Source organism: Drosophila biarmipes, chromosome X (genome assembly GCF_025231255.1).
Source record: "Drosophila biarmipes strain raj3 chromosome X, RU_DBia_V1.1, whole genome shotgun sequence".
Lineage (NCBI taxonomy): Eukaryota > Metazoa > Arthropoda > Insecta > Diptera > Drosophilidae > Drosophila > Drosophila biarmipes.
Genome location: NC_066611.1, coordinates 6,880,114 through 6,891,853, shown reverse-complemented (window position 1 = coordinate 6,891,853; position 11,740 = coordinate 6,880,114). Strand labels below are relative to the sequence as shown.

The 11,740-nt window shown below is 34.0% G+C and overlaps 1 long non-coding RNA gene across 1 annotated transcript; it reads right to left on the bottom strand.

Annotated features, from left to right (window-relative positions):
* Positions 1-3,740: 3,740 nt before the first annotated feature.
* On the bottom strand, positions 3,741-11,371 carry LOC127012508 (uncharacterized). Its single transcript, XR_007766004.1, has 3 exons — positions 11,268-11,371; positions 10,821-10,986; positions 3,741-4,007 (listed from the first exon to the last, which is right to left on the bottom strand). It is a non-coding gene; the product is annotated as an uncharacterized LOC127012508 (long non-coding RNA).
* Between the last annotated feature and the right edge of the window lie 369 nt (positions 11,372-11,740).

The window sequence follows — 11,740 nt, the reverse complement described above, 5'->3', positions numbered from 1 at the left end:
TTCCAATGTAAAGATAACAAAAAATATATGTAATATTTTGTTTAATTTTCAGTCTTTATAAAAAAAAACAAGTATAAGAAAGCGTTTTAAAAAAAATATAGTCAGTCAAAATTTAGGTAAACAATTTTTGGCCTTAAAAATAAATTATATCAATAAAATAAATTATACATATTTAAAAAAAAATTTTAAATCATAAAGTTAATCTTACCTTATGGCCTTCTATATAAAATGTGTAAATCAATTGTATTAAAATAAGTAAAATATTTTAAAATCGAAAAATTATTCCCATTTATAGGCGATTTCCAATTCGATTCTTTCATAATTTTCCCCAAAAAGCTGCGGAAGCTTTTTGTTTTGGAATAGGCACGCGCCCTCCTCTCATTTTCCCCGAGCTCAGTGTTTATTTATGTATTTTGTTAATTTTAATCTATACTAAAAGAGTTGAGAGGCAGGGAGTTGAGCGCTGTCAGTGCCAAAGCACCAAAATCCATTGGCACTTGCAAAATACTCTTAGAAGAAGTGCATGTAAACGTTGTTGATTTCCAATCAATTAAATCAAATCGATCAAAAAAAAGCATATATTTCCAGTGTTTTTCGTTCTTTGTATAAAATCCAAGAATAACTAAAGACCTATTTGGAAAATGTTAAGCTTTGTAGGTACTTAAATTTAAAATGTATCTATTCTTAAATTAATAATAATTATAAAATAATAACACAAAATTTGTAGTGGAAATTTTAGCTTTTTTAAGTATTTATGTTTTACAATTTATTCATTTATTGATTATAATAATAATTCTATTATAGTTTGAAAATATGGTATATTTTTTTTGGAATTTGTATCAGAAATTAAATATTAATATTTAATATTTTGTATCACTATTACTTAATTTTCGAATTTTTGTTTTTAGTTTTAGATTGAAATACTTGTTATAAAAAACAAAAACTTGTAATCCAACGTATTTAAATATATTATTCAACGTTCTAATAATACCTAAAAGAAATAAAAACTAAGAGAACCTATATTTAAGGATCCCAAGTTCCAATATTATAAACAAGGTGTGAGGTAAGTCTGAAGCCACCCCTGCCCCTCAGGCACTTTCCACTTTCTCTGCCCCATTCCAAAAGGGCAACTTAACCCCTGATGACCCCCGGAAAGCGCTACGGACACCAACGGATATTGCCCGACAATGCGGACGGACAGGACTCCGGCGGACTTTCGGCGGGACGTCTCCACTTTGACTGAGACTTTGCCAATGCCCATTGGTCAAACACCGAACAATGATTGAGTTTCGAGTCAAGGCCGAGCTGGGAAAACTTTATCGTTTAACTTTTCCGAGAACGGAGACGGGGACGGTGGCGGGGGCGGGGGTCGGAGGTCGGGGGTCAACAGCTGCTGCCTCTTGGCATTTGTATTCCGAAGTGGCCACACTACTGATTCATGGGCTTCATTTTCCGGCGGTTTGTCTGCCGAAAGCGAATTGAATGGCATAAATCAGTTGGCCAGACAATAATGAAAATGCTCGCCCATATTGCCACACTTATGTATCCGTATCCGCATCCTCAGCCGTATCCATATCTGTATCTGCATCTCGCTCGTCCTTCTACTTATTGTTGTCTTCTATACAAATATATTTTGCGATATTGTGTATTGATATTCATTTCAAAAGTTAATCAAGCAAAAATGACTTCAACTTTCCTGCCGCAAGAGTGTGGTCTCATTTCAGGAGCCACGCCACTCTTTAATTTCGCCTCCGAACTGCAGATAATGGATAGTCGCGTGCCGGGGGTTTATAAGTAGGATCCGCGGGATGGCCGCCCCGCCGGATTCGTGTGGCATCCAACAAATGTCCGTTGCATGCCGGGCGAATTATAAGAATGCATCAAGATGGCGGCGGTTGCATGCTGCAAGGATTTTTGCCAGCTGCGTGGGTCGGGGAAAAAATCTCTGAAAACCTGCACCTGGCATTTGCTGGTCATTACGGTTCGTTTATTCTTATTTATCCTCTTTTTTTCGGTTGATCTGCCAGCGGAAAATGAAAGTCCGAACGGCCAAATTATCTGGATAAATGGAATAAAGGCAGCGGGTGAGTCCTTAAACGGAAAAGAATTTTCATTTAAATTTTCTTGCTGGGATACGATTTAAAATTGGAAAATAGGTCTCCTGTACTTCATTTATGGGCAATACAATTTCTTGTTATTTATAAATATATAAAAATCATTTGGAAAAGGCTATAGTTATGAGGAATAAGTATTCCATTTTCTTATTAATTTTTTAAAAATTGTAAAAAAGCGTCGTGTATTTTATTTTTAGAAATTACACTTTATTTTAATGCTTAAATATAAAAAATTTAAAAAAAATGTTCGAAAAAAATGTTTTTCTTATAAATTGTAAGAATGTCTCCAATATTTTATTTAAAAAAAATAAATTGTAAGAATGCCGCCTATATTTTAATTAATGAAAATACAATTTATCCTTATTTTTAAATATATCAAAATCATAAGAAATCATTTGGAAAAGTATAATTGTATAAGGTATAAGTATTCCAAATAGGCATAGGATAGCCCAACAAATTCTTTTATTTATTAAAAATTAAATTTAGTTATATAAAAATTCTAATTAATAGATACTCAAGCGTGTTATATTTAATATTTTATTTTTCTGAGCAAAGAACAATTTATTATCTACTTTAAAATGTGAGATTAAATATTTTTCATAAAAAGTATAGTATGAAATGGAAAATAAAAATTCCTCACATATTTTTTAATATTTTAGCGATCCCTTCAAAAGGCTTAAAACTTTAAATGTTTTTTTATTAAAATTAAATTGAAATGTACAGGCACTGTAAGTTTTGTTTACTTTGTATTTCCTGAAAAAAATGCTTTAATTTGAGTAATTTTAAAACGCTGATAGTGTGAACTGTCTGTGGAAACATTAATTATTTAAATATTCCTCATTCCCAGAGCCAGCAAGGGTTTTACAGCAGTTCTCAGGCCACACAAACTACCGTGAAATATAATAATAATTTACGTAAACGATAATAACAATGGTTTATTTGGGTTTTGCACAAAGGCTGCTGGCCAATGAGTCGGCCGCCTGAGCCCCTAGATTCCGCCCGGATTAGGGCCAAACATTTTGATGACCACAGCTGGCCAGGAAGTACATACGCCAGGCACATGGTCATGTAAATGGGTTGCCAATGGGGCGGGTTTGCTTTCCTTGGGCGGGCGGATGGGGTGGATGGGGTGGATGGGGTGAATGGGCTGGAATGGAGTGCACACCATATATAACCATTATCAGGTGTCAGTCCCGTTGTTTACTTAGTCAGCGACAATTTCCATTCCAAGATCCCAGGGTCCGCCAGCTCCTTTGACAGAGGGCTCCTTGGCAGTCGCACACGTCGTACAATCAATTGCTATTAGTTTTCATTACACACAAATTACCATAAAATCACACAGCCAGACTCCTTTGGCTCCCCCTTTTCTTTTCTTATATTTTTTTTTGATTTTCTGTGGCACTACTGCCGAGCACTTTTTCGATATTCATGGAATAATTACACTTTATCAGGGACACTTCATGAATTAACAACGTCGAAAGGGGAGGGTACCTGCTGCTGGCCACCGAAATTAGTCAAGTTTTGTTGCGTTTACGTGGAAATTATCGTAATTAGAATATATTGAGCAATAAAAGTGATTTTTATTATTGAACTTTCGGCCGCAGAGAGGGGTCACACACTCGTTGGCAGTTGATTTTGCGGCCCAGGTGAATGGTGAACTTTTACGGGGCGTCGAAGGCAACTTTTTCACTTGCAGGGCTGCCGAAAATCCCGTCGAACTTCTCCACAGTGGCTAATAGTTGGGGGAGTAAGTCCGAGTTCTTCAAAGAGTTTCAGACCCAAAAGCCCGAAGCCCTGGACGCTGGGCCAAATTAACTTTGATGCCTGGGCATAAAAACGCATGCCATTTGCCTGCTTCTAAGTATCGTCACTCCACAAAGGGAGTAGCAGGCACTGCGAAAAAATCTTGGATTAAGGGTTTTGTTTTAAGAAAATTATTACAATGTAATTAATCATCGATTTGTTTATGAAACATATTAAAAAAAATATCTAAATATATATTAAGTAGCTCAGAGGTCCCCTTTTCCAGACAATGTTTTTGTGCCAATAAGATTATGTAAGGTAGGGAAATCAGATTATATAAAATTTGGGTTAAATGAATTTATATTTTAATTGATTATTTTAGTACATTGTTTAAACGTAAATTTTATAATGTACTTATAAGTAGTAGGTTTGCCAGGAAATATTGAGAATATTATTTTTAATGTAATGATCTCATATAACATTTCAAACCTACATTAAAAGTAAATTTTTTAAAATTAAAATATCATCTTTAGATGATTATTTTAAGATTTTAGCTTGAGCATATTTTTAAAAATTAAATATGATATAGTTTTATCCAATTATTAAATTTCTGTATCCTAAAAAGTTTCCAAGAAGAATATAGGTATTTAAATTTCATTTTATTATTTGCTTTAGTTTCATTGACTAAATCTAAGAAAGAACGTTTGGAGAAGAACTTGTGTTTTTAAATAAGGAAGAATCTGCTTTCAATATTATTAATTTATATTTTTACTTGCCAGCCAAGTAAAAAATTTAAAATAAATTTGTACCTAGATATAATTTGATGAAATAATATAAATTAGTTTGAACCTTAAAAATTGTTTATTCAATAGTAAATATTTTTAGTGTTATATTTTATTATTAATATTATATTATTTTTTTTTAATATATTCTAGTTTCCATAAATTATTTTTCTCTTTTTATAGTTTAAAAATAAAAATAGCCTGGATTAAAACACCAATTGCCACCCAATTTAGTATACATTTTTCTGAGTTTTTGATTTGAAAAAGAGGTTTGTCTCGGGGTCAGGGGCGAGGACTTGGAGGGTCCTGTCCCCAGTAAGCACATGTGTGTGCTTTGTCAAAAAGCGAATGCCAATAGCCAAAAACAGCTGTCAAAACACAGACGCTCCTCCAGGAGGATGATAATGTAATTTGACAATCAACCGAGTGCCACCAGGGCACCGAAAACGAGCTGAACTCCGAACTGTGAACCCTGAACGAGGCAGCCAACACCCTGGAAACTGATTACAGGACTCGAGGGCTCGAGGACTCCTCGACCCTAGGTTCTGGATTCTGGAACACCGAGCATTGGACTTTCGGGCCCCGGCTAATGCAACTTAATCGATTGGCATTGCGGCATGCTGGCCATTTTCTAGGTAATCGACTTTGATGGCCATACTTGGGGCGGCCGATGGTAATGGTATGGGAATGAATTCGGATGGGATGCGAAAATGCGGACGGGGATTTAATGAGCAGGCAACTGACATGAAGGCCTCATAAATTGTTGCCTCGGCCGACGCGTCGGCTTTTATGAAAACATTTCCGTAGCGCCCGGGGCCCCCATTAAAGGGCAGGATGAAATGGATGGAATGGCAGTTGACGTCGCCCCGTAGCCCCGCAGCCTCATGGCCACATTGCACTTAGCCGAAGGTCCTGGCCAGCGTATCGCATCGCATTGTTTTGTTTTATATGCAAAGAGCTTATAAAATTGAATAGAGCCGCGCGTATTTTCATTATAATGGCTGCGATGTGGGCACTGCGTATAACCCGCTTAATGTGTGCACTTAAATCTATAATATCGGAAAGCGTGTAAAAAATGTTGCATATAAATTATGCCCTTTTTTGCAGGGTGGCTCTGGTTCGAGAAATCTGACAAATGCGCCTTTTTAAGCTAAGGAGACTCTTATCATTTTATAAAATATTTTATATGACAAGTATTTTTTTTCTAAAAAATTTGATTTAATATTTGTGGTCTTATATATATAAAACGTTAATTAATTCGTTTTTTTCTTTCCCCTCCAAATATTATTACTATTACTTAATATTTAAATCTTGTTGTTTATAGAAACTTAAGATATTTTAGTGTTTCATTTTTTAAAAACGATTTAAAATTTCAATGTTTAAAACCTATATTTATTCTTATTTAATTTAGAAAATATTTATTGTAGTATAAGTAGTTATGCATCATTTCTAAAATATCATTATGGTTAAAATTCGTATAATTATTCATATATTTCGATTTACCTAACGGTTAGATATAATCATAATAAATATAAACGTAGTCCTGTTGTTCTCTTTTTTAAATATTTGTTCTTTACTGAAAATTCATCTTATTAAAATACAAAAAAAATTGATTCTTATGAATTTTAGATTTAAAAAATTTGAGATTAGATTAAAATGTCTGGGAGAAGACATATTTTAATTATTTTATTAAATTTAAATTGAGTGTACCTTAAACCCTTATGTATTTAAATGTCAATTAAAATAATAAAAATATAAATGAAATATTTAAATATTTCCACCTACATCCTAACCTCTTCAAAATCCTTAAACGCAATTTGGGTCCACCCTAAAAGAGTGCCCAGCAATAAATAGAAAAATTACATTAAAATAATGTTGTGTAAGCGAAAATTGCGTTTACAAATCCAATCTGTGCGGAGTCAAAAAGGGGCGATATAGAGTGGAAATGCGAATGGTTGAAGGCATGGGTCTGGGCTTACTATATAGTCATGGGTGATAGAGAGTGGCCCTGCAGTGTGGCACAAAATGGTCGAGTTTTTATAGTAACGCCCACATTAAATTACAAGCGGCCAGATAACTTTGCCAATGGCACTTTGATGATGCCGTTTGCCATTTGCCATTTGCCACCGACTCTGCCGTCCTGAAACCTGAGAGAAGCCAGTTCGAGTTGGTTGGAGTTGGTGGAACATAAAGTTTGGAGCGTCGTCTTTTGATGATGAACAACTGCAGGCGCATTCATTTTCAGCCGGAGATGGTAATAAACTACGGTGTGGCACTGAGGGAAAAATGTCATCTACACGAAATTATTTTATTGAAATCCATAAAAAAGAAGTGTTTAGTATTTGGGAAATATGCTAGTGAGTGATGATGGGAAATACTTTTTCAGGGTTCTTATTTTTTAATGAATATTTTTATATATCTGTTCAGATGATATAACAATATTGACCAAACGTACATAAGTACGAAGTAGTATAAAAAATAATAAAATGTAATGTCTGTACTAACGACAAAAAATTTGTATATATTTTGTCATAAAATTTACCTATTGTCACAAGACAGATTGTAATTAAATAAATGAATTTAAAAAGATGTATTTGATAGGTTTTTTTTTTATAATAGATTTGTTTTTATTAAAAATTTCATACTAATCATAATAAAGTGGCAAAACAAAAACGGTTTGAACTCGTAATTGTAAAACAGGTTAACCTATTTTTAAAAAATGACTAATAATAAGATTTATATAAAGCATGTTAATCAGTAATTTCGGATGTCTTTCGATAATTTTAGAACATTAAATTAGATAATAAAATATTTTTTTATTTCATATTAAAATAGTATTTAATTTTTTTAATGCATAATTTTAAAAAAGTTTCCTAAATCTCTGAGTCACATTCAAAGAAGTAACATTTGTCTTTAAGCACGACATTCTTCTTTTCGCATTGGTTTTCCTTTTTTAATGGCTTTAAATATAGTAAAAACTTTCCCTAATTTTAATATATATTTTTTTCAAGTGCATCGAGCGAGTGAGTGGCAGGCCTTTCGCCTTTGCGGTCTCGCTCTCTTCCAGGAACAGGAAAAGGACGCTTCGCATTGCTTCCCGTCACTTGTGGCTTTCCGTGGGGAAGGGGGAAAGCACAGAGAAAGCAGCGAGGCCGGGGGAAATGGTGAAAGGCGCAGGGGCACCGGCTGAAGAGAAAACTTAACAAGCTGGTCAGGCAGGCAAATAGATAAACTAGCACCGCATGCTCGGCAATTTGACTCCACTCGGCATGCTGGTTGTGCCCAGGTGTGGCCCCACCGGAAATTGTCAAAAGGGGACTTTTTGGGGGTCAGGGGCGTCGCAGAAGGGGGCACACATATGCCCGTGCCATGGACAAGCGTTTCAGATTTACAAAACATTTTATTCAGTCGAAGTCATAGGAGCAACACCGCTCAGGCTCACAGGTTCCGGAATGCCATGCATCGAGTTTCGAGTACCGAGAAAAACTGCTCAAGAAATATCTTAATATTGAAAACAATCTAAAAAGCTTAACCAACTAATTGGAGCTTTATTTAAATAGTTTTAGAGTATTTAAAGTTTATTCAAGAAGTGCTTAAAATATTTTAAAATGATGAATTAATCAAATAAATAAATGAATATAAAATGACATTAAATGGGATTAAGTTAATGATATACATATGTAAAATTTATTAAAATAACACTTGATAATAAAATAAATAAATATAGGGTTACTAAGTATGATTTTAAGGAAATGGGTTTAAATGGGATTAAAATAATCTACATATGTACATTTTATTAAAATACAACTTTAAAGAATTTTAAGTTCTTTGATATTTAGCTTGAAGACAAGCATTTGCTATTAATTTAAAAATTAAAGTACATTTTTGTACATTTTAGTTTTAAATGTAGTTAATAGTTTGCCTTAATGTTAATTTTATTTTCTTTATTTACTTATTTATTCTTATGTTAAAAATCGTTTTTTTTTATTAACACTAGATTTTGGTTAAATTAAACATTTTTATAAACTGTTTACTATTAACTATAGTCTACGAAAAATTAGATCAATTTATGTTAGTTATAATATACATAGATTTTATTGTTTTCCAGAAAGAAATAAATAACAAAAAAATACCAATTAATTTTAATATGAGAATATTAATTATAATTAATTGTTATTTTTAATATTAAATCTAATATTGTTATCTTTATTATTCAATTATTATAATATTGAATTTATTGATAATTTAAAAGAAATAATTTGACCTTTAAATATTATTAGTATTTTTTTTAACATATGTATATATATAAGCACTATTTAGTTAAGGCAGGAAAGTTTCCTTTTTTACAGGGTATTTTTACTTAAATTTTATTATATTACGTTTTCCACTTACCCTACAATATTTTACAGCACTTGCTTCGATGTTAATGCGCAAGAGCATGTCCTGCGGTGATTATATACATATTTCGAGCAGTGCCAAAGTGGCTGAAAATGGAACGTCTGTGTTTGCGGTGACCAGGAGCAACTTGCCACTAGTTGGAGCTACTAGCCACTAGTCGCAGTGCAATTGCAGCACGTCCATCAGTGGCCCATTGTCTGTGTCGCGCATACATAATGAAGTGAAGTGATTGGACTGGAGGGGAATGAGGATGAGGATGGCAATGGTGTCCAGGGTCCATGGTCCAGAGATGGGAGCTCACCTGACCCGAGCCGGCCACCTCATCATACTCAGCCCCCTGCTCATCCCCATCACCATCCCCATCTCCGCCAGCTCCATCATCATCGTCATCCTCATCATCGCCGGCTTGGATGTCAGGATGTGGGGCGGCGATTGGCTCCTGTTTGTTAGCGCTCATTGTGGAGGCCAAGGAGGGGCTGGGAAATTGCTGGGAAAATTGAAGGTGGGCGGGCCAAAGTGGGCGGTGTGTCGGTGTCGGATTGTGCATTGAAAGAAGCGCAATTAGCACTTCGATTGTGTTCAGTTGACGCGATTTGCATCAAATTAATGTCTTCATCATGGCAGACAAACCGGACGGACAATCGAACCGGACAATTGAAAACATTTCGCTTTCGCAAATGACAAATAGAATCAGGCCAAAAACAAAACAAATAATTTCGCATAAATCGTCCCATTTTGGTGGCCTTTATATTTTACTTTATTTTCGATAGACGGATGGCTTTAACCTTGCATTGTGGGCGAAAAATTCAATTTACCGGCTAATTTTGTTTACAGCTCGTTCGTTTGTACTCAAATTATATAGAATGCGAAGTTAATTTGGCGTACATCGATTAAATAAATGCTTTTCATAAAAAGATATCAAGATACTTTTAGCACAAATCGTCTTCTTAAAATAACCGTTTAGAGCACTTCGCTAGATATGCTTACAATCTCGAACACTTTAGGGAACATTTATTTTTTGACGAATTTTGACAATTAAAGTCAGACTTAGGAGTGTTATACCTCGTTGAGCTTGTTGTTTAAACTTTTTTTACCTTTGTCATTTTTAAATGCCGAGAAGTACACACCCAGGTCCCTACTTTTCCAGATCGCCAGTTCTTAAAACAACTATTATATATACTCCATCAAAATACTAAATATGAAAATATACTACTAATACACATCCTTAGCAAAATATATTATTATATATAACTTATATACTACTTAAAATAGAAAGACGATTATTGTGCATACTGACAGATTAGTTTGTTTTATTGGCTCGCCAGGGAAGATGTTCATAGGATAATCAATTAATAGTGGATTAACCTATTCTTTTAACAGCATAATTATGATATAAATACAGAAAATCCTTATTAAATTATGTTATAAAGGCCAAGAATCTCCCTGTGAATTTCTATATAATTTTTGAACGCTAATATGTTTGCTTTAGCTTACAGAAATATATACATATAAAGGTATCATAAAACATTGCCAAGAGTCTTTGGAAAGAAATAGCCAATTCACATGACAGCAACTTGACAGCGTTTCACTAGACACATTAAACTCTTTTGTGAAATGAATTGACCTAATTTTGTAGAAGCATTTCAAAGAAATGTGTATCTCAGAAAAAAAAGAGAGCAAGTATGTATAATCATTTCCAACGAAAATAGTCCTTACTTAAGGCTTTTCTGATTGGCTTAGCTTAATGGGTAACTAAAAATACTTAGTTCACTAAGGTACACACCTGAACAAGTTGACATCTCCATATATATATCCTGTTATCAGTGCAACACCTCCATATCTATCCGTACATTTCCAGCGATCTGTCCAAGAGCACCAACACACACACAATCATTCGCTGGAACTTCCGGTCAACTGGTTCTTCGAGTGACCATAGCATCCATTTTTAGCTAGAAGTAGACAAAGATCACTTTGTTATTAAAATTTTCAATGACGTGGCCAATTGTAAAATGCATTAGTATTACATAATAATTACATGTTAAAGGTTATTTATACAACATACAACATTCAACATGTCTTAAGTTGTTAGTTGGATGTTTCATGTAAGATGTTTCATGTTGGATGTTTCATGTTGATTATAGATTTATCCATTTTGCACATTGAAAGTCGCTTAAGAACACCTTAAGTGGTGACTGCACATTTTTAACTAACACCTAAATAAGGTTCATACCTGGTGATGCACTGCATCCTGGAGTCCAGGTCCACCTCCATATATATCCAGTGATCTGTCCAAGAGCACTAACACACACACACAAACACTCGCCCGAACTTCCGGTCAACTGATTCTGGGAGTGACCATAGCCCATAGGTCATGCATTTTTGAGCTAGAACCAATTGGGAATTATAAGCTCCCGCAGAAAAAATTAATTTATAATTCACATTTTCGCTGACGTGGCCATTGTAAAATTTAAATACTACTTAATAATTGAATAATTTAATGTTATTTTTACAACAGATAACATTCAACATGTTGAAGTTGTTAGTTGAATGTTTTATGTTGGATGTTACATGTTGAAAATGAATTATTGAATTTTGCACGTAAATATTACCTAATATTTGCATAATTTAAGGTTTTTTACATTTTCCTAAGTTGTTAGTTGGATGTTTTATGTTGAATGTTACGTGTTGAATGTATGTTCGAAT